This window comes from Cherax quadricarinatus, chromosome 11 (assembly GCF_038502225.1).
Source record: "Cherax quadricarinatus isolate ZL_2023a chromosome 11, ASM3850222v1, whole genome shotgun sequence".
Lineage (NCBI taxonomy): Eukaryota > Metazoa > Arthropoda > Malacostraca > Decapoda > Parastacidae > Cherax > Cherax quadricarinatus.
In genome coordinates, this window is record NC_091302.1 from 12,119,738 (window position 1) to 12,144,951 (window position 25,214).

Here is a 25,214-nt window from a genome sequence, read left to right on the forward strand (position 1 = left end):
AAAGGTGTCATGTATTCTATTGTTAGTAGAGTACTACAAACTGTGCATGTCTTCTTCAGTTTGTGTGCATTAATCTTAATATTTCATGTAGTAAAATTTTTTTTTTCATACTTTTGGGTTTCTTGCACAGATTAATTTGATTTCCATTATTTCTTATGGGGAAAATTAATTCGCCTTCCGATAATTTTGGCATACAATGAGCTCTCAGGAACGGATTAATATCGTATATCGGGGGTCCACTGTATTCGTAAATTCTAGTGGCTTCAGAAAGCTGGTAGGCCCACATGTGAGAGAATGGGTCTGTGTGTGTGGTCAGTGTGCACCATATAAAAAAATCCTGCAGCACGCAGTGCATATTGAGAAAAAAAACTCCTACCATTGTTTTTAATTAAAATGCCGACTTTGTGGTCTATTTTAAAATAGTATTTATGGTTGTATTCTCATTTTCTTGATCTCATTTGATAGAATGGAAAACATATTATAGAAATAGAGGTGATTTTTATTGGTTTTACTATGAAAAGAACCTTGAAATGGGGCTCAAAGTAGGGGAAATGTTTGATTTTTGCCGATGTTCAAAAGTAAACAAATGATGTCATGCAGTCATGAATGGGTTGACATTATTTATTCAATTATTACAATATTGCAGTAGTCTGCATAACAGTATATCTTCTATTTTTTGTTTGAATAAAAATTCAAAATAGAAAGCAAGAGTAATATCAGAGGGGCCTGGAGATGTGACTGATGAACAAAGAAAATGTTATTTTAGAGCCAGGAATGTCTGCATTGTTCATTCTGGACCCTATTTTGAAATTGTCACATTTTTTAATTTTCGTGAAATTGGCCAAATTGCAAAATTCTGACCATGTTATTGGGTAGTTGAAATTGGTAAATGGGCAGTTTCTTGTACTCAGTTGATAGAAAAAAATGGAGTTGAAAAGAAATAGCTATGAGTTTGGTCGACTGGAACAATGGAATTAGCCGAAAATAGGGCTCAAAGTGGGTGAAATCGCCGATTCGTAAATATTGCCGAGGTAGCTAACTTCACGAGAGCGTAATTCCGTCAGTTTTCCATCAAATTTCATTCTTTTGGTGTCATTACAATTGGGAAAAGATTTTCTATCATTTCATAAGAAAAAATAATTTTTTTTTTTTTTAATTTTGCGACACCAGGAGACACCTCAGGATTTGGGGTTGCGATAGTCAAGGGGTTATAAAGTACTTAAAAATTCCGACTTTAGAGACACTATATCAGTGTTCAGACTGGAAAAAAAAAATATTTTAGAAAGTCACATAAGAATTTATACTTGAGAGAAGTCATACCAGTGTTCAGTGTGTTTAAAAGATTTTTCCAAAAAATCTTGCTTAGCATTACACAAGAAAATTCATTTAAAGGATGGAAACCATATTAGTTTTCAGGGTGTCACAGAAACACCTAAAGTCTGGTTTAAAAAAATATCTAAGAAACTTTTTCAAACAATCTGGTTTAATAAAATAAAAAAATCGTTCTGGAAAAAAAAGTCATAACATTGTTGAAAAATTTTTCAAAAACATTATATGGTAAAAATTAAAATTTGTAAAAGAAAGTCATATTGGCATTTAATTTCTGAATAACTGAAAGCAGTGATTAGAAGAATTTTCAGTCTCTGATCTAGCAAGCTGTTTGAAAATTTCCTAGAGAAAAACTTTATCAGTGTTGCAAGTAGTGTGTTAGACTCCATTTAAGCAAGTGGAATTAGTACATATGCATTCATAAAAGAAACCATTTCTCAGTGTCGGTAAATATTTATGAAAAATGTAATCAGAAGTTATATAGTACAAGCACAACACCAATTTTCCAGCACCCTTGTTTCTTAAGCCTTTCTGATACATATATTGATTTTGATAGACAACAGAGGTTACAAAATAATTAAAAATGCACCTTTGACCCATTAATTATCAAGTATACCTTAGTACTTAATTTTTCATATATCTTGTGATTAAGCCTGCTCTAGTTTTGAGGACATGAAGAGCAGAACAAGGTAGACAGAGCAGGGCAAGGCAGGCATGTAGGACAGGATAGGATAGACAGGTAGGATAGTGCAGGGCAGGTAGGTCAGAGTTGGCAGGGTAGGGAGACCACAGCAGGCAGACCAGACAGGCTAGGGCAAGGAAGAACAGGCAAAGCAGGCTGAGTGAAGTAGAGTAGGCAAAGCTAGGCAAGACAAGCTAGAGCAGGCCAAGGCAAGGAGGGAGAGCAAGGCAGGCAGGGCAGGTAGGCCAGAACTAACAGGGAAGGTTCTCCACATCTTGTACAGTGCAGTGGTTGGAGGGTGGGTGAGGAAGCAAGAAGAGAGAGCTTGCCTTCCTCCCACGACTGCCCTTCTCTCTTCCGTTCCCCTTCACTCCCTCCTCTGCCTGCCTTCCTTCTTTCCACCCTCCCTCACTCCCACCCACTGAAATGATGTTACTACCCCAATCCTACCCTTGGGTCGACAGAGCACCAGACAACGCCATATTGTCTCTTCTCACAGGAGGAGACTTGGAGTGGGCTAAAATGTAAAAAAAAAAATAGAGGGGGAAATAACTGAAATTTTAAAGAAAAGAAAGTTATGGCTAAATTCTCTCAATTAACCCTTTGACTGTCGCGGCTGTATATATACATCTTACGAGGTACTGTGTTTGACGTATATATACTCATAAATTCTAGCGGCTTCAAATCAAGCAGGAGAAAGCTGGTAGGCCCACATGTGAGAGAATGGGTCTGTGTGGTCAGTGTGCACCATATAAAAAAAATCCTGGAGCACGCAGTGCATAATGAGAAAAAAAAACTCCGACCGTTTTTTTTAATTAAAATGCCGACTTTGTGGTCTATTTTCGTATAGTATTTATGGTTGTATTCTCGTTTTCTTGATCTCATTTGATAGAATGGAAAACATATTATAGAAATAGAGGTGATTTTTATTGATTTTACTATAAAAAGAACCTAGAAATGGAGCTCAAAGTAGGGGAAATGTTTGATTTTTGCCAATGTTCAAAAGTAAACAAATGATGCAATTGTCCAATAAATGTCCAACTAGCCATTCTAATATGCAGTCATGAATGGGTTGATGTTATTTATACAATTATTACAGTATTGCAGTAGTCTGCATAATAGTAAGTCTTCTATTTTTTGTTTGAATAAAAATTCAAAATAGAAAGCAAGAGTAATATCAGAGGGGCCTGGAGACATGACTGATGAGCAAAGAAAATGTTATTTTAGAGCCAGGAATGTCTGCATTGTTCATTCTGGACCTTATTTTGAAATTGTCATAATTTTTAGTTTTCATGAAATTGGCCAAATTGCAAATTTCTGACCACATTATTAGGTAGTTGAAATCGGTAAATAGCAGTTTCTTGTACTCAATCGATAGAAAAAATGGAGTTCTAAAGAAATAGCTATGAGTTTGGGCAACTGGAACAATGGAATTAGCCGAAAATAGGGCTCAAAGTGGGCGAAATCGCCGATTTGTAAACAGCGCCAAGGTCGCTAACTTCGCGAGAGCATAATTCCGTCAGTTTTCCATCAAATTTCGTTTTTTTGGTGTCATTACAATCGGGAAAAGATTCTCTATCATTTCATAAGAAAAAATAATTTTTTTTTTTTTTTAAATTTTGCGACACCAGGAGACACCTCAGGATTGGGGGTTGCGACAGTCAAAGGGTTAAGAATAAATGTTGCCACCACCTGCATTTTTAGTAGTAGAAGAGGGGAACAATAAAGTTCCAGCAGAGGAGAGAGACATGGAATTTGGGTTAGAGCTGAAAAAACCCAACAAGAATAATACAGGATAGTTAATTCTGATAAATACTGGCTTTTAGGGTAGCTTGGCCTGAAAAGTGAGCAGTAGGCACCTTATCAGCGGCTTGACTCTCTAGGGAAAAGATATGGTTACTGTATATATCTCGCACAAATGAACTTTACATACATGACTCAAGGGACTAATGAAACATACCTAGATAAAACAACTTAGTTTGACACACACACACACACACACACACACACACACACACACACACACACACACACACACACACACACACACACACACACACACATACATACATACATATACACATACATACATATACACATACATTATAGGGAAATCTGAAATTGGACACAAGCAAAAAAAAAAAAAAGAAAAATTGACAAGCACCAATACTGGGAAACATGTAAAATCATTCAAAACGTAAGTACAATCATGAACATTTTCTATACCAGGACACACGTAATTACTTCACATATATGATCATAGCCATGTAAAAATTATGGCTCTCACACCACAGATTTCCAAGGGACTTCTTTGCCTTATCATGCTGTATCTGGGTGCTTCACTGATCCTGTTAGCCTGTACAGTTCTTCTTCAGGCTAGCACAGACACCTTCAGATTACTGGCTTATAGGCCTTGTCTGATCCTCCAGGAATAGGGTTGTCAAGTACAGTGGTTCCTCGAGTTATGAACTTAATTCGTTCCAGAAAGCTGTTCGAGTGCCGATACCGAATGAATTTGTTCCCATGAGGAATAATGTAAATTAGATTAGTCTGTTTTAGACCCCAAAAATACACTTACAAAAGCACTTACAAAAATACTTACATAATTGTTTGAGTTGGGAGGTGTTCGAAACTCGAGGTACCACTGTACTCTAGTAAATTTCTGGCATATCTTCAGGGGTGCCTTGTTGCTGCTAAACCTTGTTAGCAGCAGATAGTGGGTATTGATAGTTGAAAAAGGCTGCTCAAGCCAGCAAAGGTGTGGGGTGGGGCTTATGTTTACCAAATCTTGCCCTCATGTTCCCTCCAAGCTGTTTTAACAAATCTCATCCCCTATACACAAGCTCTGTAAAAATCCTTAACAATGGCTCAAACTTAATCACTACCACTTGTTAACACTGGCATTATTACAATGGACAGTAACAGTTAGAAAAATAATCTCATGCTAAAAAATCGATTATACATTATGCTTTAGATAAACGACATCAGCTAAACAATATTCCTGTGGAATCATATTGCAACCACTGACAACGGGACATCACTTTGTGAGGATGGTCATACCTTAACCCCAGGGCTAGATTACCGCATAGGCAAACTAGGCATTTGCCTAGGGCTGAAAAGAGGAATAAGCATAAAAGCTTGAGCATTTTTAAGAGAAAAATGAGGAAACTATGTGATTAAATTATAACATGCTTGATGGTGCATTAGCTATTCTCATTTTCTCTGGAAGGAATGCTTGCCCACTTTTTGTGGATGCAATGAATGGTAACTGTGTGACATGCTTTCTTCAAGCCCTGCTTAAGTTTATTTAACCCTTTCAGGGTCCAGAGGCCAAATTTCAAAGGGTGTACCAGTGTCCAAGAATTTAAAAAAAATTTTTTTATTTTTTCTTGTGAAATGATAGAGAATCTTTTTCTGAAGGTAATGAAACAAAAATTACGAAATTTGATGGAAAATTGACGAAATTATGCTCTCGCGAATTTTGATGTATCAGCGATATTTACGAATTGGTGATTTTACTGATTTTGACTCCCATTTTAGGCCAATTGCATTATTCCAGTCGAACAAATTCTTAGCTATTTCTCTAGTACAGTGGACCCCCGCATACCGCACGCATCGCATACCGTACAATCCGCATACTGCTCGCTTTTTTCGCAAAAATTTTACCTCACATACCGCCCAAAAACCCGCTCACCGCTCTTCGTCCGAGACGCGTCCAATGTGCGGCCTGAGCCACGCTCACATGTTCCGCCGGTGGCATTGTTTACCAGCCAGCCTCCGCGGTAACATCCAAGCATACAATCGGAACATTTCGTATTATTACAGTGTTTTTGGTGATTTTTTCTGGAAAATAAGTGACCATGGGCCCCAAGAAAGCTTCTAGTGCCAACCCTACAGCAATAAGGGTGAGAATTACTATAGAGATGAAGAAAAAGATCATTGATAAGTATGAAAGTGGAGTGCGTGTCTCTGAGCTGGCCAGGTTGTATAATAAACCCCAATCAACCATCGCTACTATTGGTGGTACAGCTGCTGCTGCTGCTGTACCACCGTCAGCTGCTGCTGCTGCTGTACCACCGTCAGCTGCTGCTGCACTGTCAGCTGCTGCTGCTGTTGTACCACCGTCAGCTGCTGCTGCTGCTGCTGCTGTAGTACTGTCTGCTGCTGCTGTAGCATCGTCTGCTGCTGCTGTAGCATCGTCTGCTGCTGCTGTAGCATCGTCTGCTGCTGCTGTAGCATCGTCTGTTGCTGCTGTAGCATCGTCTGCTGCTGCTGTAGCATCGTTTGTTGCTGCTGTAGCATCGTCTGTTGCTGCTGTACCACCGTCAGCTGCTGCTGCTGCTGTAGCACCGTTGTTGGTGTGGCTTATTGAGAATACCCCAGAGGATTTTCCACCCAGGATAACCCAAAAAAGTCAGTGTCATCGAAGACTGTCTAACTTATTTCCATTGGGGTCCTTAATCTTGTCTCCCAGGATGCAACCCACACCAGTCGACTAACACCCAGGTGAACAGGGAAAAATGCCTGGAACTAGTGCTCATATTGGTGAATTTAAAGCCAGCAAAGGTTGGTTTGAGAGATTTAAGAATCGTAGTGGCATACACAGTGTGATAAGGCCTGTTCTGGAAGAAAATGCCAAACAGGACCTACAGTACTCAGGAGGAAAAGGCACTCCCAGGACACAGTGTCTCATCAGTCATTGCTGCATCTTCAATAAAGGTAAGTGTCATTTATTCTTCATTTAGTAGAGTAGTACATGGACAATATATATTGTGCATGTACTATACTATTGTGCATGTATCCTTCTCTTTGTGTGTAGGAAAATGTATATTTCATGTGGTAAAAATTTTTTTTTCATACTTTTGGGTGTCTTGCACGGATTAATTTGATTTCCATTATTTTTTATGGGGAAAATTCATTCGCATACCGAACATTTCGCATAACAATCAGCCCTCTTGCACGGATTAAAGTCGCTATGCGGGGGTCCACTGTATTACGTCTAATCTATCGACTGAGCACGAGAAATCGCCCAGTCAACTGTTTCAACTACAGAATATAGTGATCGGAAATTGGTAATTTGGCCAATTTAACACAAAGTTCAAAATATTCCAATTTCAAAATAGGGGCCAGAATAAACAATGCAGGCATTCCTGGCACTAAACTAACATTTCCTCTGCTCATTAGTTATGTTTTCAGGCTTTACAAATGAATTCCGTTTTGATTTTTTATTATTATATATATTATTATTATATTAACACACTAGCTGATTCCCACCAAGGCAGGGTGGCCCGAAAAAGAAAAACTTGCACCATCATTCAATCCATCACTGTCTTGCCAGAAGGGTGCTTTACACTACAGTTTTTAAACTGCAACATTAACACCCCTCCTACAGAGTGCAGGCACTGTACTTCCCATCTCCAGGACTCAAGTCCGGCCTGCCGGTTTCCCTGAATCCCTTCATAAATGTTACGTTGCTCACACTCCAACAGCATGTCAAGTATTAAAAACCATTTGTCTCCATTCACTCCTATCAAACACGCTCATGCATGCCCGCTGGAAGTCCAAGCCCCTCGCACACAAAACCTCCTTTACCCCCCTCCCTCCAACCTTTCCTAGGCCAACCCCTACCCCGCCTTCCTTCCACTACAGACTGATACACTCTTGAAGTCATTCTGTTTTGCTCTACATGTCTGAGCCACCTCAACAACCCTTCCTCAGCCCTCTGGACAACAGTTTTGGTAACCTCGCATCTCCTCCTAACTTCCAAACTACGAATTCTCTGCATTATATTCACACCATACATTGCCCTCAGACATGACATCTCCACTGCCTCCAGCCTTCTCCTCGCTGCAACATTCATCACCCATGCTTCACACCCATATAAGAGCATTGGTAAAACTATACTCTCATACATTCCCCTCTTTGCCTCCAAGGACAAAGTTCTTTGTCTCCACAGACTCCTAAGTGCACCGCTCACCCTTTTCCCCTCATCAATTCTGTGATTCACCTCATCTTTCATAGTCCCATCCGCTGACACGTCCACTTCCAAATATCTGAATACATTCACCTCCATACTCTCCCTCCAATCTGATATCCAATCTTTCATCACCTAATCTTTTTGTTATCCTCATAACCTTACTCTTTCTTGTATTCACTTTTAATTTTCTTCTTTTGCATACCCTACCAAATTCATCCACTAACCTCTGCAACTTCTCTTCAGAATCTCCCAAGAGCACAGTGTGATCAGCAAAGAGCAACTGCGACAACTCCCACTATATGCGTGATTATCTTTTAACTCCACGCCTCTTGCCAAGACCCTCGCATTTACTTCTCTTACAACCCCATCTATAAATATATTAAACAACCACGGTGACATTACACATCCTTGTCTTAGGCCTACTTTTGCTGGGAAATAATCTCCCTCTTTCCTACATACTCTAACTTGAGCCTCACTATCCTCGTAAAAACTCTTCACTGCTTTCAGTAACCTACCTCCTACACCATACACCTGCAACATCTGCCACATTGCCCCCCCTATCCACCCTGTCATACGCCTTTTCCAAATCCATAAATGCCACAAAAACCTCTAGCCTTGTCTAAATACTGTTCACTTATATGTTTCACTGTAAACACCTGGTCCACACACCCCCTACCTTTCCTAAAGCCTCCTTGTTCATCTGCTATTCTATTTTCCATCTTACTCCTAATTCTTTCAATAATAACTCTACCATACACTTTACCAGGTATACTCAACAGACTTATCCCCCTATAATTTTTGCACTCTCTTTTGTCCCCTTTGCTTTTATGCAGAGGAGCTATGCATGCTCTCTGCCAATCCCTAGGTACCTTACCCTCTTCCATACATTTATTAAATAATTGCACCAACCACTCCAAAACTATATTCCCACCTGCTTTTAACATTTCTATCTTTATCCCATCAATCCCGGCTGCCTTACCCCCTTTCATTTTACCTACTGCCTCACGAACTTCCCCCACACTCGCAACTGGCTCTTCCTCACTCCTACAAGATGTTATTACTCCTTGCCCTATACATGAAATCACAGCTTCCCTATCTTCATCAACATTTAACAATTCCTTAAAATATTCCCTCCATCTTCTCAATACCTCTAACTCTCCATTTAATAACTCTCCTCTCCTATTTTTAACTGACAAATCCATTTGTTCTCTAGGCTTCCTTAACTTGTTAATCTCGCTCCAAAACTTTTTCTTATTTTCAACAAAATTTGTTGATAACATCTCACCCACTCTCTCATTTGCTCTCTTTTTACATTGCTTCACCACTCTCTTAACCTCTCTTCCTCTCCATATACTCTTCCCTCCTTGCATCACTTCTACTTTGTAAAAACTTCTCATATGCTAACTTTTTCTCCCTTACTACTCTCTTTACATCATCATTCCACCAATCGCTCCTCTTCCCTCCCGCACCCACTTTTCTGTAACCACAAACTTCTGCTGAACACTCTAACACTACATTTTTAAACCTACCCCATACTTCTTCGACCCCATTGCTTATTCTCTCATTATCCCAACTATCCTCCAATAGCTGTTTATATCTTACCCTAACTGCCTCCTCTTTTAGTTTATAAACCTTCACCTCTCTCTTCCCTGATGCTTCTATTCTCCTTGTATCCCATCTACCTTTTACTCTCAGTGTAGCTACAAATAAAAAGTGATCTGATATATCTGTGGCCCCTCTATAAACATGTACATCCTGAAGTCTACTCAACAGTCTTTTATCTACCAATACATAATCCAGCAAACTACTGTCATTTCGCCCTACATCATATCTTGTATACTTATTTATCCTCTTTTTCTTAAAATATGTATTATTATTATTTTTTTTTATTATCACACTGGCCGATTCCCACCAAGGCAGGGTGGCCCGAAAAAGAAAAACTTTCACCATCATTCACTCCATCACTGTCTTGCCAGAAGGGTGCTTTACACTACAGTTTTTAAACTGCAACATTAACACCCCTCCTTCAGAGTGCAGGCACTGTACTTCCCATCTCCAGGACTCAAGTCCGGCCTGCCGGTTTCCCTGAATCCCTTCATAAATGTTACTTTGCTCACACTCCAACAGCACGTCAAGTATTAAAAACCATTTGTCTCCATTCACTCCTATCAAACACGCTCACGCATGCCTGCTGGAAGTCCAAGCCCCTCGCACACAAAACCTCCTTTACCCCCTCCCTCCAACCCTTCCTAGGCCGACCCCTACCCCGCCTTCCTTCCACTACAGACTGATACACTCTTAAAGTTATTCTGTTTCGCTCCATTCTCTCTACATGTCCGAACCACCTCAACAACCCTTCCTCAGCCCTCTGGACAACAGTTTTGGTAATCCCGCACCTCCTCCTAACTTCCAAACTACGAATTCTCTGCATTATATTCACACCACACATTGCCCTCAGACATGACATCTCCACTGCCTCCAGCCTTCTCCTCGCTGCAACATTCATCACCCATGCTTCACACCCATATAAGAGCGTTGGTAAAACTATACTCTCATACATTCCCCTCTTTGCCTCCAAGGACAAAGTTCTTTGTCTCCACAGACTCCTAAGTGCACCACTCACTCTTTTTCCCTCATCAATTCTATGATTCACCTCATCTTTCATAGACCCATCCGCTGACACGTCCACTCCCAAATATCTGAATACGTTCACCTCCTCCATACTCTCTCCCTCCAATCTGATATTCAATCTTTCATCACCTAATCTTTTTGTTATCCTCATAACCTTACTCTTTCCTGTATTCACCTTTAATTTTCTTCTTTTGCACACCCTACCAAATTCATCCACCAATCTCTGCAGCTTCTCTTCAGAATCTCCCAAGAGCACAGTGTCATCAGCAAAGAGCAGCTGTGACAACTCCCATGTATTATGTATTACCTATAACTAAACCCCTTTCTATACAAAGTTCAATTAAAGGGCTTCCATTATCATTTATACCTGGCACCCCAAACTTACCTACCACACCCTCTCTAAAAGTTTCTCCTACTTTAGCATTTAGGTCCCCTACCACAATTACTCTCTCACTTGGTTCAAAGGTTCCTATACATTCACTTAACATCTCCCAAAATCTCTCTCTCTCCTCTACATTCCTCGCTTCTCCAGGTGCATACACGCTTATTATGACCCACTTTTCGCATCCAACCTTTACTTTAATCCACATAATCCTTGAATTTACACATTCATATTCTCTTTTCTCCTTCCATAACTGATCCTTCAACATAACTGCTTGAATTCGCATAATGAATTTTTATTCAAACCAAAAAATAGAAGATTTACTGTTATGCAATATTGTAATAATTGTATAAATATCATCATCACATTTGTGAATGTATACTAGACCCACCAGCTGGTGTGTATTAGACGTGTGAGGTCGTTTGTTTACTCTTGAACGTCGACAAAAATTTAACATTTCCGCTACTTTGAGCTCAGTTTCAAGCCATTTCCAGTACTAAAACCAATCAAAATCATCTCCATTTCTGTAATATGTCTTCCATTCTATCAAATGAGGCCAAGAAATCGCAAATACAACTATAAAAAACATACGAAAAAACACTGCAAAGTCACTGTTTTAATCGAAAATCACGGTCTTTTTTTTTTTCTCTCATTATACACTGTGTGCTGCAGGATTTGTTTTATGTGGTGTACACATACCACATAGATGTATTCTCTCATATCTAGACCCAAATTTACCACTCACAGCTTATCAGAGTGAGCTGAGCTCATGGCATAGATCTACGGTTTGGACTCTGAACGTAAAGCCGTAGATCTACGGGATGGACCCTGAAAGGGAAAATAAGTAAGTTTTTATTTGGTGCTCCCTCATGGTTTTGTCCAGATTAAATGATATGCTGGATGATCCAATGCCGGAAAACCGGTGTTGTACTTGTTATATGTATATGTAGGATGACTGGATCTGTGTCCAATTTCTGTAATATTTTTCCAGTTAGAGCAATCATTATCTCATTATCTATTATGCCATTTATGAAGTAATTTTATAGCTTCAGCATACAGATACAAAAAAAAAGGCCTTAACATTTAGTTTTAACTGGAACTATGCAGAATATTGCAGTATGTAATACTAAGATGTATGTTGTACATTTGTTGTAGTTTAATTTATTTATTGCTTTGGTTTTACATGTAGTTAAATTTTTTTTTTCCCCAAAATGAACAGGGAAGGATATACTGTCAGAATTTAATAAAGAACTTAGCTGCTATGTTTTTTAAGTAAAATACCTGCAAATAGGCAAGCATTCTAATCATAAGTAGATAATCTAAAATACAACAAGATCCAAGAAAGTGTACCAGTGTATGATAGTACATTATTATTATTATTATTAAGGGGGAAGCACTAAGCCCGTAGGATTATACAGTACCTGTGGAGGGATGTGAAAGGTATTTAGGCTTAATTCAGGGAACTGGAGCACAGATCTAGTTCCCTAGATCTAGAGCCCCTCACCAGCATCAAGGAACCTTCCTTGAGGGGTATGATAGTACAGAGCAGTGCTTAAATTGTTTTTTTGGTTACAGCTACACAAAATTTTGCTGAGAATAAGAAAAAGATTTGGAGTGAGAGTAATAGGTTGAGAAAACCAGTGAGTACAAATGGACTTTGGCAGTTAAAAGGAAAGGTCAGAAATGATAGCTGGGAAGGTGAAGATGTTAGGAATCTGTTCAATGTTGCTGAAGAAAGGAAACAATTATTTCATGTATTGGTCAGGGAAATATAATATGATGTAGGATTAAGGAGGATCTAGGTGTGAGTGCAATGAGTAGAGTGAATGAGGTTAAGGCAACCGGGATAGATTGGATTAAGAGATATGCTAAAAGCAGGTGGGGATACAATTTAGGGGTGGTTAGTGTATTTGTTCAATATACACTATACAGTGGACCCTCGACCAACGATATTAATCCGTTCCCGAGAACTCATCGTTAATCGAAGTTATCGTTAGTTGAGTTAATTTTCCCCATAAGAAATAATGGAAATCAAATTAATCCGTGCAAACACCTAAAAGTATTGAAAAAAAAAATTTTTACCACATGAAATATTAATTTTAATACACACAAACTGAAGAAGACATGTACAATTACATGACACTTTATTGAAGATCTGGTGGTGATTGATGGGATGGGAGGAGGAGAGACTGTAGATGGTGTTAGTGTTTAGAAGGGGACTTGGGGGTGTCAAGTCCTTTCCTGGGGTTACTTCCCTTCTTCTTTTAATGCCACTAGGACCAGCTCGAGAGTCACTGGACCTCTGTCGCACAACATATCTGTCCATAGAGGCCTGTACCTCCCGTTCCTTTATGGCATTCCTAAAGTGTTTCACAACATTGTCAGTGTCACAATTAAACACTTGTTCAGGTTTCAATTCTTCACTGTCTATGTACTCCTTGAATTCCTGCACATATTTTTCAGCTGCTTTTTTGTCCAAACTGGCAGTCTCACCATGCCTTATCACACTATGTATGCCACTACGATTCTTAAATCTCTCAAACCAACCTTTGCTGGCCTTAAATTCACTCACATCACCACTAGTTGCAGGCATTTTTCTAATTAAATCCTCATGCAACTTCCTAGCCTTTTCACATATGATTGCTTGAGAGATGCTATCTCCTGCTATCTGTTTTTTGTTTATCCACACCAGTAACAGTCTCTCAACATCATCTATCACTTGCGATCTCAGTTTTGAAAACATAGTTGCACCTTTGGCAAGAACAGCTTCCTTGATTGCCATTTTCTTGGCCACAATAGTAGCGATGGTTGATTGGGGTTTTGTGTACAACCTGGCCAGCTCGGAGACACACACTCCACTTTCATATTTAGCAATGATCTCTTTCTTCATATCCATAGTAATTCTCACCCTTTTTGCTGTAGGGTTGGCACTAGAAGCTTTCTTGGGGCCCATGGTCACTTATTTTGCAGGTGCAATCACTAAAAACGCTGTGATAATATGAAATGTTCCGATTGTATGTTTGGATGGGACCGCGGTGGCTGGCTGGCTTGTAAACACTGGCCACAAGTGGACGCGTCTCAGACAGAACGAATCGTGTTGGTCGAGTTTTTTAGCGCTAGTAGAGGCAAAATTTTTGCGTTAAAATTTATCGCTAGTCGGATTTAACGTTAGACGATGCCATCGTTGGTCGAGGGTCCACTGTACATGAAAAAATAGAGGGGTACCTAAGAATTCAGAAAGCAGGCATATTTTCATTGTATAGGGGGGAAGGAGGCAAGATTATAAGAATTATAGGAGAACAAGCTTGAGTATATCAGGTAAAGTGTATGGCAGAGTTATTATTGAAAGTGCTACAGGTAGGAAGTAGGTGGTAAAGACATGTGCAACAATAGGTATATGTATTGCCAAAATATTTCACCTGCATAGTTTGTTTTGTCGGTTATAATGATGGGGACAGAAGAATGGAAAGAGAGCTTTAAGGTACTGATTATCTGAAGACTGCCTCTCCACTTTTACTGTCTATAATGTTATCACTATATTTGATTAATAAAGCCTGCTGTGCAGGCAAAACATTTCAACATTAAAGATACCTAGTGTTGCATATGTCCTGTTTACCAACTTGTCAGCAGTTTATAAAATTTATAATATACAGAAAGTAGGATTGCAGAGAAACAAGAAGGATTTAGGAAGGGTAAGGGATGTGTTACTCAGCTGTTTACATTGAAGCATTTATGTTATAAATACTTCTATAAAGATGAGATGCTTATTGTTGCATTTATGGATTTAGGAAAGTGCATAGAAAATAGTGTATAAACCTTGATAGCAAATAGAGAAGCAATGTGGGAGAAGTTGCATGTGTATGGAGTTGGTAGTAGGTTATGATTTTCAGGAGAGAGGTGGATTATTTTCCAATAAAGTAGGTAGGCTTTGGACAGGGATGTGGATATCATCATGGTTGTTTAACATATTTATAGATGGAGTTATAAAATTAGTGAATGATAAGGAGTCACTGTGTTGATGACATAGTTCATTTTGGGAGATAATGAATAGAAGTTGCAAAGGTTGGTGGATAAATTTAGGAGGATATATAGGAGTAAATATAGGAGATAGCAAGATAATGAGTACTGTATCACAAAAAATGCAGCAAATAATCAGAAGGAACATGGAGGAATTTTGTGTGTTTAGATAATTGGGAGTGTATTTGTCAGCTGATGGGCCTGTAAAAGACAAGCAGTGCTGTATGATCCTGGTGGGTTTAGTGCTTAGTTTTGATTGTAGTAGTAATAATAATAATATGAAAGATAAAGTGAACCATAGAATAGATGAGGGGAAAATGGTTGGTGGTGATTGAAACGTAGTTGTTAAAGCAGCAGAGGTTTTGCTTAGTACCAAATTGTTTATAATTTCTATTCAAAATTAGAGATGCTTTTTTAGGGGGTTATTGCAGTATAGAATCAGTTCCTGATTTAAGGTAATCCAACTTACTATGATCATGTCCAATTGAGAATGCCAATCTACAGATGTGATCATTACAAATATTCAAATGAATATTAATTCACTTACCAGCCTCCCCAGGTAAAATATGACAAAATTTTAAGCACAGGAGGGCCCCCTTATACAGTGGGTTGGATTCTGGGATATTGCTGTAAAGTGAAATGGCCTTTTTTCCCCCCCCCCTTTCATATGCATATAAAAACCTGATAATTTGTTTACACTATCCTATATTAAGTGAGCAATAAAGCTAGGCCCAAAAAATGCATATACAGTACACACATTACTTACCTTAAAATATTTTTATCCTTCGCTTATAGTGAGTGGTGAATATATTTGTTTATTGTAGGAAGTCTGAACAAATGAAGAATGAGTGTAATTGAAAACCATTGCATTAGTGAAACACTGTAAGGCTGGGCCCTCCTGTACTGTGAATTCAGAGTGCTAAGACATAGAGGTTTCAAGGCAGTCACATGTAGTTTGTCTTACATTCTGTAATCAAATTTGAGGCCAAGAAATTTATCAATTTGTTTAGTCAGGGCATGGAAATCAACAGAAAGACAGGACACTGGATACTGAGAATCAGGTGTAGACTTCAATCTTGTCCCCCAGGATGCGACCCACAACAGTCGACTAACACCCAGGTATCTACTTACTTGCTAGGTGAACAGGGACAGTAGGTGTAAGGGGAGACACTCAGTGTTTCCACCTGGCTGGGGACTGAACCACAAACACTCGGTGTGTGAGGCGAGAGCATTGCCTACCAGGCCACAGGACACCATGTAGTGCATTGGTTTCTCTCTGGACCTGCACAAATTAGTAAGGAATGTGACTGAGCTCCAACAGTATACAGTGGACCCCCACCTTACGATATTAATCCGTTCCTGAGAGCCCATCGTAAGCCAGAATTATTGTTAGCCGAATTAATTTTCCCCATAAGAAATAATGGAAATCAAATTAATCCGTTCCTGACACCCCAAAGTATGAAAAAAAAAAAATTTACCACATGAAATATTAATTTTAATACACACAAACTGAAGAAGACGTGTACAATTACTACTCTACTAAGAATAGAATACGTGACACTTACCTTTATTGAAGATCTGGTGATGATTGATGGGATGGGAGGAGGGGAGAGTGTGGAAGTTATTGTTTAGAAGGGGAATCCCCTTCCATTAGGACTTGAGGTAGAAAGTCCTTTTCCAGGGTTATTCTCTTCTTTTAATGCCACTAGGACCAGCTTGAGAGTCACTGGACCTCTGTTGCACAAGAAATCTGTCCATAGAGCTCTGTACTTCCCATTCCTTTAACCCTTTCAGGGTCCGTCCCGTAGATCTACGGCTTCACGTTGAGTGTCCAAACCGTAGATCTACGCCAAAATTCTAGCGCCGTCAAATTTAGCGCGAAAGCACTCATAGGCCTACATGTGAGAGAACGGGTCTACGTGGTGGGTGTGCGCCATAAACAAAAAATCTAGGTGCCCACATAGCATTGTGGGAATGCCAGCTCAGTTACCCTTGTTTACCATGCCTCGTCGCAAGTCAGCTCTCACTCCACGGAAAATTGGGACTCTCCTCTTCCTATCTGATAGTTCTGACACTGATGGAAGTGGAAATGAAGACGAATTCTATGGCTTTGATCAGTTAGTGACTGAAAGGAATGACCAGGATATTGATAATAGTGCAGAAAACCCTGACGATCCTCAACCTTCTACCTCTGGTGTGGGCACTCGTCAGCCACGGTCAGTTGTACCTCAAAGCAAGAGAAAACTAATATTTTCGTGTGGCCAGGCCTCTGACTTCAGTAATGATGATGATAGTGACGTGGATTGTGATTTTATTGCGCTTGACGATCATTCAAGTAGTGATAGGAATCATATTCACCAGTGAAGCATCGGTATGTACGCCGCCACATGCGCTCGGGTAGTGTACCCTATGCTGTGCCCAGGGGACGGAGTACATCCCGTGGCCCTACACCAGGTTTAGATAGTGATAGTGAGGATGATGTGGCTACACTTGGAATGGATAGACCACAGGCATCAGCAGATGGTGGTAGTGGCACCGCCATGCGTGACTCACCAGCCCAGGCTGGGACCCACGCTGCTGACTCCTCAGTTCAAGGACAAAGCAGAGCATCAGCCACCAGCCCACCACAACCACAACCACCTGCACAACCAGCCTATGATGTCCAGTATCCACCAGCAAACCGTATCTGGGATTGGCAGCAAAATCCCAATTTTGTTCCCAAGTCCCACAACTTTGATGACTCAAAGTGGAATTCTACCTACTTGTCCCCTTGGAACCACGGCCAATGAACTGGAATTCTTTGAATTATTCTTTGACCAGCCATTGATGGAAACTATTGTCAGGGAAAGCAATAAGTATTTTGAGTACACCATGGCAAGTACGATCATATCACCACAGTCAAGACTACACCGGTGGAAAGAGACAACTGTTGCAGAAATGCATTTGCTTTTTGCAACAATAATGCTTATGCCTCATGTCTATAAGCATAATATAAAAGCATACTGGTCCACAGATCGACTAATTTCTACCCCGGTCTTCAGTGAAATCATCCCAGTAAACATGTTTATCTTACTGTTACGTATGTTGCACTTCTCTGACAAAACCAGGCCTGACAGAATTGACAGGTTATACAAGATTAGAAATGTTTTTATGTATCTCAAACAAAGGTTCAGCATATACTTTTATCCATTCAAGAATCTTGTAATTGACGAGTCTTTGATTTTGTTCAGAGGTAGACTGTCATTCAAGCAGTATATACCGAGCAAGAGGAAACGCTTTGGTATAAAACTGTTTGTACTCTGTGACTGTGACAGTGGCCTGGTGTTGGATATTGTTGTATACACAGGAAGAAAAACATTGAAAGATACCTAGATGTTATTGGGTATCTCAGGTGACGTAGTGAGAAACATGATGGCACCTTATCTTGGTAAGGAGCATACATTATATACCGATAACTGGTACACAAGCCCATTACTCAGTGATTTCTTGCGAGTGAACAAGACAGATGTGTGTGGCACAGTGCGTTCTAATCGTAAACATATGCCCAGGCTCAACGCAGGTGCTCGTGGTGATGACGTGCAGGTGTTTACTGCCAATGACATCATGGCATTACGGTGGCATGACAAACGAGATGTCACATTGTTGAAACCATTCACCGTAATGAAATGCAAGACAGTGGCAAAGTTGATCGAGTGACTAATGAACATATTCGAAAACCAGTGACAGTGATTGATTATACTCAAAACATGCGCTTGGTTGATTGTGTTCGTAAGAGTTACAAGTGGTACATGAAACTTTTCTTCCATCTCATGGACATTTCAATGCTCAATACATATAATATGTACCAAATAAAGACTGGCAACAGACCACTGTATGGTGAATTTTGTTTGTCTGTTGTCAGACAACTCATAATGAAGTACCAGGTAAGAACACCTGCTATACAACAAGGTCCTCGAATTCCTCAGGATATACCCAAGCGTTTGAGGAGGGAAGGTGATCATTTCATAATACAGCTTCCTTCAACTCAGAAGAAATTTGCTCAGAAGAGATGCATCATCTGTGCACAAACAAAACGACGGCAACAAAGATGCAAAGAGACACTGTTTATGTGTGAGGAATGTAAGATGCCTCTGTGTATGGTGCCTTGTTTCAAGGAGTTCCACAAGCTTCAGTAGTTCTAAAACCATGTCCAGTGATTGTAAATATGTAAATATATGATAGAACATTAGTATTATACAAGATTTGTGCATGTTTATTTTAATGAACAACAGTGGTAAACAATAATATGATAATAACTTTAGTGCGGTTATTGTGTTCAATACAGTGAGTTTATATATATACATTATATACAGTATTGGTCTCTCAGGCCCCAAATGTTAGTAGGAAAAGAAAAAAATTGGAAAAGAAAAGAAAAAAAACTACAAAAACTGCTAAAAAGTAATGCGCATATGTGGAATTCGTCGATGTTGCCGCCACCACATCATTTTGGACAAACTTCTCGGCACTGTATCTCGGTAAGTACTGATCAGAAAAAATTTTTTTTGTCTTATTACCTTCACAAAAATATGCTCTTTAATTCTGTAAGAAAAAATAATTTTTTTTTTTTTTTTTTTTTTTTTTTTTTTTTTTTTTTTCAAAATTTCTTGGACACTGGACCACCACTTCAGCTTTTGGCCTTGGACCCTGAAGGGGTTAAGACTTTCCTAAAATGGGTCATAAAATTTCTTCATTTCCATAGTAATTTTCACCCTTTTTACCACAGGGTTGGCACTAGAAGCTTTCTTGGGGCCCATGGTGACTTTATTTTTGCAGTTACAAGCACTAAAAACACTGTGATAATATGAAATGTACCGAATGTATGCTTAGATGCAACTGCACTGGCTGGGTTGTAAACACTGGCACCCATGGGGCAGCTGATGCCACACGTGGGACGCGTCCCTGATGAATCACGTAAGGCGAGTTTTTTATCGTGAGGCGCGGCAAAACTTTTGCGTTCAAATGCTTCGTATGGCGGATTTAACGTAACGTAATGCGTTCGTAAGGCAGGGGTCCACTGTACCGCTTAGGATGTAATAGTGATATTGAGGGCGACTTATGTAGAGGAAATGACTGTGGGAAATTTCAGTGTGTGTTATGGCAGAAGACAAGGTGAGTGTGACCACAACACAAGAGGCAGATTTCTTTTTGATATACCTCGTGTCCTTATCACACTGTGTAAAAACTCTATGCACATAAAGGGCCCTAAAATATGGAATTCATTACCAGAAGATATTAAAGTAACCCAGTCTGAAAATCAGTTTAAGACTCTTCTCAAAAGCCACTTAATCACCCCAATGGAAATAAGTAAGGACCCCAATGAAAATAAGTAAGGGCCCCAATGGAAATAAGTCACTCTGTCTGACTTTTTTGGGTTATCCTAGGTTCTCTACACATATGCTGCTATGTATGATAATTCTATGTAACTGTATTTGTGTATACCTGAATAAACTTACTTACTTACATCCTAGACTAAACGCTAAATACTCAGTACACACATACTCACCTATGTACTCCCACATCATAACTTCAACAATCACTTTGAACCTTTTATCCATTGTTGACAGGAATATAATTGAACCATTGTTTTCTACAAAAAGCATTTTAGACTATATGAATATATCCTTTGTCTTATACAAATTTAATTCACTTATAATTAATAATCCTCCATACTCTCTCCTTCCAATCAGATATCCAATCTTTCATCACCTAATCTTTTTGTTATCCTCATAACCTTATTCTTTCCTGTATTCACTTATAATTTTCTTCTTTTGCACACCCTACCAAATTCATCCACCAATCTCTGCAACTTCTCTTCAGAATCTCCCAAGAGTACAGTGTCATCAGCAAAGAGCAACTGTGACAACTCCCACTTTGTGTGATTCTTTATCTTTTAACTCCATGCCTCTTGCCAAGACCCTCGCATTTACTTCTCTTACAACCCCATCTATAAATATATTAAACAACCACGGTGACATCACACATCCTTGTCTAAGGCCTACTTTTACTGGGAAATAATTTCCCTCTTTCCTATGTACTCTAACTTGAGCCTCACTATCCTCGTAAAACCTCTTCACTGCTTTCAGTAACCTACCTCCTACACCATACACCTGCAACATCTGCCACATTGCCCCCCCTATCCACCCTGTCATACGCCCTTTCCAAATCCATAAATGCCACAAAAACCTCTAGCCTTGTCTAAATACTGTTCACTTATATGTTTCACTGTAAACACCTGGTCCACACACCCCCTACCTTTCCTAAAGCCTCCTTGTTCATCTATCCTATTCTCCGTCTTACTCTTAATTCTTTCAATAATAACTCTACCATACACTTTACCAGGTATACTCAACAGACTTATCCCCCTATAATTTTTGCACTCTCTTTTGTCCCCTTTGCCTTTATACAAAGGAACTATGCATGCTCTCTGCCAATCCCTAGGTACCTTACCCTCTTCCATGCATTTATTAAATAATTGCACCAACCACTCCAAAACTATATCCCCACCTGCTTTTAACATTTCTTTCTTTATCCCATCAATCCCGGCTGCCTTACCCCCTTTCATTTTACCTACTGCCTCACGAACTTCCCCCACACTCACAACTGGCTCTTCCTCACTCCTACTAGATGTTATTCCTCCTTGCCCTATACACGAAATCACAGCTTCCCTATCTTCATCAACATTTAACAATTCCTCAAAATATTCCCTCCATCTTCCCAATACCTCTAACTCTCCATTTAATAACTCTCCTCTCCTATTTTTAACTGACAAATCCATTTGTTCTCTAGGCTTCCTTAACTTGTTAATCTCACTCCAAAACTTTTTCTTATTTTCAACAAAATTTGTTGATAACATCTCACCCACTCTCTCATTTGCTCTCTTTTTACATTGCTTCACCACTCTCTTAACCTCTCTCTTTTTCTCCATATACTCTTCCCTCCTTGCATCACTTCTACTTTGTAAAAACTTCTCATATGCTAACTTTTTCTCCCTTACTACTCTCTTTACATCATCATTCCACCAATCGCTCCTCTTCCCTCCCGCACCCACTTTCCTGTAACCACAAACTTCTGCTGAACACTCTAACACTACATTTTTAAACCTACCCCATACCTCTTCGACCCCATTGCCTATGCTCTCATTAGCCCATCTATCCTCCAATAGCTGTTTATATCTTACCCTAATTGCCTCCTCTTTTAGTTTATAAACCTTCACCTCTCTCTTCCCTGATGCTTCTATTCTCCTTGTATCCCATCTACCTTTTACTCTCAGTGTAGCTACAACTAGAAAGTGATCTGATATATCTGTGGCCCCTCTATAAACATGTACATCCTGAAGTCTACTCAACAGTCTTTTATCTACCAATACATAATCCAACAAACTACTGTCATTTCGCCCTACATCATATCTTGTATACTTATTTATCCTCTTTTTCTTAAAATATGTATTACCTATAACTAAACCCATTTCTATACAAAGTTCAATCAAAGAGCTCCCATTATCATTTACACCTGGCACCCCAAACTTACCTACTACACCCTCTCTAAAAGTTTCTCCTACTTTAGCATTCAGGTCCCCTACCACAATTACTCTCTCACTTGGTTCAAAGGCTCCTATACATTCACTTAACATCTCCCAAAATCTCTCTCTCTCCTCTGCATTCCTCTCTTCTCCAGGTGCATACACACTTATTATGACCCACTTTTCGCATCCAACCTTTACTTTAATCCACATAATTCTTGAATTTACACATTCATATTCTCTTTTCTCCTTCCATAACTGATCCTTCAACATTACTGCTACCCCTTCCTTTGCTCTAACTCTCTCAGATACTCCAGATTTAATCCCATTTATTTCCCCCCACTGAAACTCCCTTACCCCCTTCAGCTTTGTTTCGCTTAGGGCCAGGACATCCAACTTTTTTTCATTCATAACATCAGCAATCATCTGTTTCTTGTCATCTGCACTACATCCACACACATTCAAGCATCCCAGTTTTATATAGTTTTTCTTCTTCTCTTTTTTGGTAAATGTCTACAGGAGAAGGGGTTACTAGCCCATTGCTCCCGGCATTTTAGTCGCCTCATACGACACGCATGGCTTACGGAGGAAAGATTCTTTTCCACTTCCCCATGGACAAAAGAAGAAATAAAGAAGAACAAGAGCTATTTAGAAAAAGGGGAAAAACCTAGATGTTATATATATATATATATATATATATATATATATATATATATATATATATATATATATATATAAATATATATATATACATATATATATATACAGTGGACCCCCGCTTAACGATCACCTCCAAATGCGACCAATTATGTAAGTGTATTTATGTAAGTGCATTTGTACGTGTATGTTTGGGGGTCTGAAATGGACTAATCTACTTCACAATATTCCTTATGGGAAAAAATTCGGTCAGTACTGGCACCTGAACATACTACTGGAATGAAAAAAGTTCGTTAACCGGGGGTCCACTGTATATATATATATATGTACATATATAAATATATATATATATATATATATATATATATATATATATATATATATATATATATATATATATATATATATATTTTCTTCTTCTTTCAACGTACCAGCCGTATCCCACTGAGGTAGGGTGGCCCAAAAAAAAAAACTGAAGTTTCTCCTTTTAAATTTAGTAATATATACAGGAGAAGGGGTTACTAGCCCCTTGCTCTTGGCATTTTAGTCGCCTCTTACGACACGCATGGCTTACAGAGGAAGAATTCTGTTCCACTTCCCCATGGAGATAAGAGGAAATACACAAGAACAAGAATTAGAAAGAAAATAGAAGAAAACCCAGAGGGGTGTGTATACATATGCTTGTACATGTATGTGTAGTGTGACCTAAGTGTAAGTAGAGGTAGCAAGACTTACCTGTATTCTTGCATATTTATGAGACAGACAAAAGACACCAGCAATCCTACCATCATGTAAAACAATTACAGGCTTTCGTTTTACACTCACTTGGCAGGACGGTAGTACCTCCCTGGGCGGTTGCTGTCTACCAACCTACTACCTACATATATATATATATAATTTTTTTTTTTTTATCACACTGGCCGATTCCCACCAAGGCAGGGTGGCCCGAAAAAGAAAAACTTTCACCATCATTCACTCCATCACTGTCTTGCCAGAAGGGTGCTTTACGCTACAGTTTTTAAACTGCAACATTAACACCCCTCCTTCAGAGTGCAGGCACTGTACTTCCCATCTCCAGGACTCAAGTCCGGCCTGCCGGTTTCCCTGAACCCCTTCATAAATGTTACTTTGCTCACACTCCAACAGCACGTCAAGTATTAAAAACCATTTGTCTCCATTCACTCCTATCAAACACGCTCACGCATGCTTCACACCCATATAAGAGCGTTGGTAAAACTATACTCTCATACATTCCCCTCTTTGCCTCCAAGGACAAAGTTCTTTGTCTCCACAGACTCCTAAGTGCACCACTCACCCTTTTCCCCTCATCAATTCTATGATTCACCTCATCTTTCATAGACCCATCCGCTGACACGTCCACTCCCAAATATCTGAATACATTCACCTCCTCCATACTCTCTCCCTCCAATCTGATATCCAATCTTTCATCACCTAATCTTTTTGTTATCCTCATAACCTTACTCTTTCCTGTATTCACTTTCAATTTTCTTCTTTTGCACACCCTACCAAATTCATCCACCAATCTCTGCAACTTCTCTTCAGAATCTCCCAAGAGCACAGTGTCATCAGCAAAGAGCAACTGTGACAACTCCCACTTTATGTGTGATTCTTTATCTTTTAACTCCACGCCTCTTGCCAAGACCCTCGCATTTACTTCTCTTACAACCCCATCTATAAATATATTAAACAACCACGGTGACATCACACATCCTTGTCTAAGGCCTACTTTTACTTGGAAATAATTTCCCTCTTTCCTACATACTCTAACTTGAGCCTCACTATCCTCGTAAAAACTCTTCACTGCTTTCAGTATATATATATATATAATATATATATATATATATATATATATATATATATATATATATATATATATATATTATATATATGCATGTGCGTGTCTGTTATGTGAAGTGTGACCAAAGTGTAAGTAGGAGTAGCAAGATATCCCTCTGTTATC

The 25,214-nt window shown here is 39.3% G+C and overlaps 1 protein-coding gene across 1 annotated transcript in view; it reads left to right on the forward strand.

Annotated features, from left to right (window-relative positions):
* The window catches only part of LOC128687698 (zinc finger protein 850-like), a 107,236-nt gene that overhangs the window by 23,431 nt on the left and 58,591 nt on the right, over positions 1-25,214 (forward strand). The gene's annotated exons all lie outside the window — the stretch shown is intronic.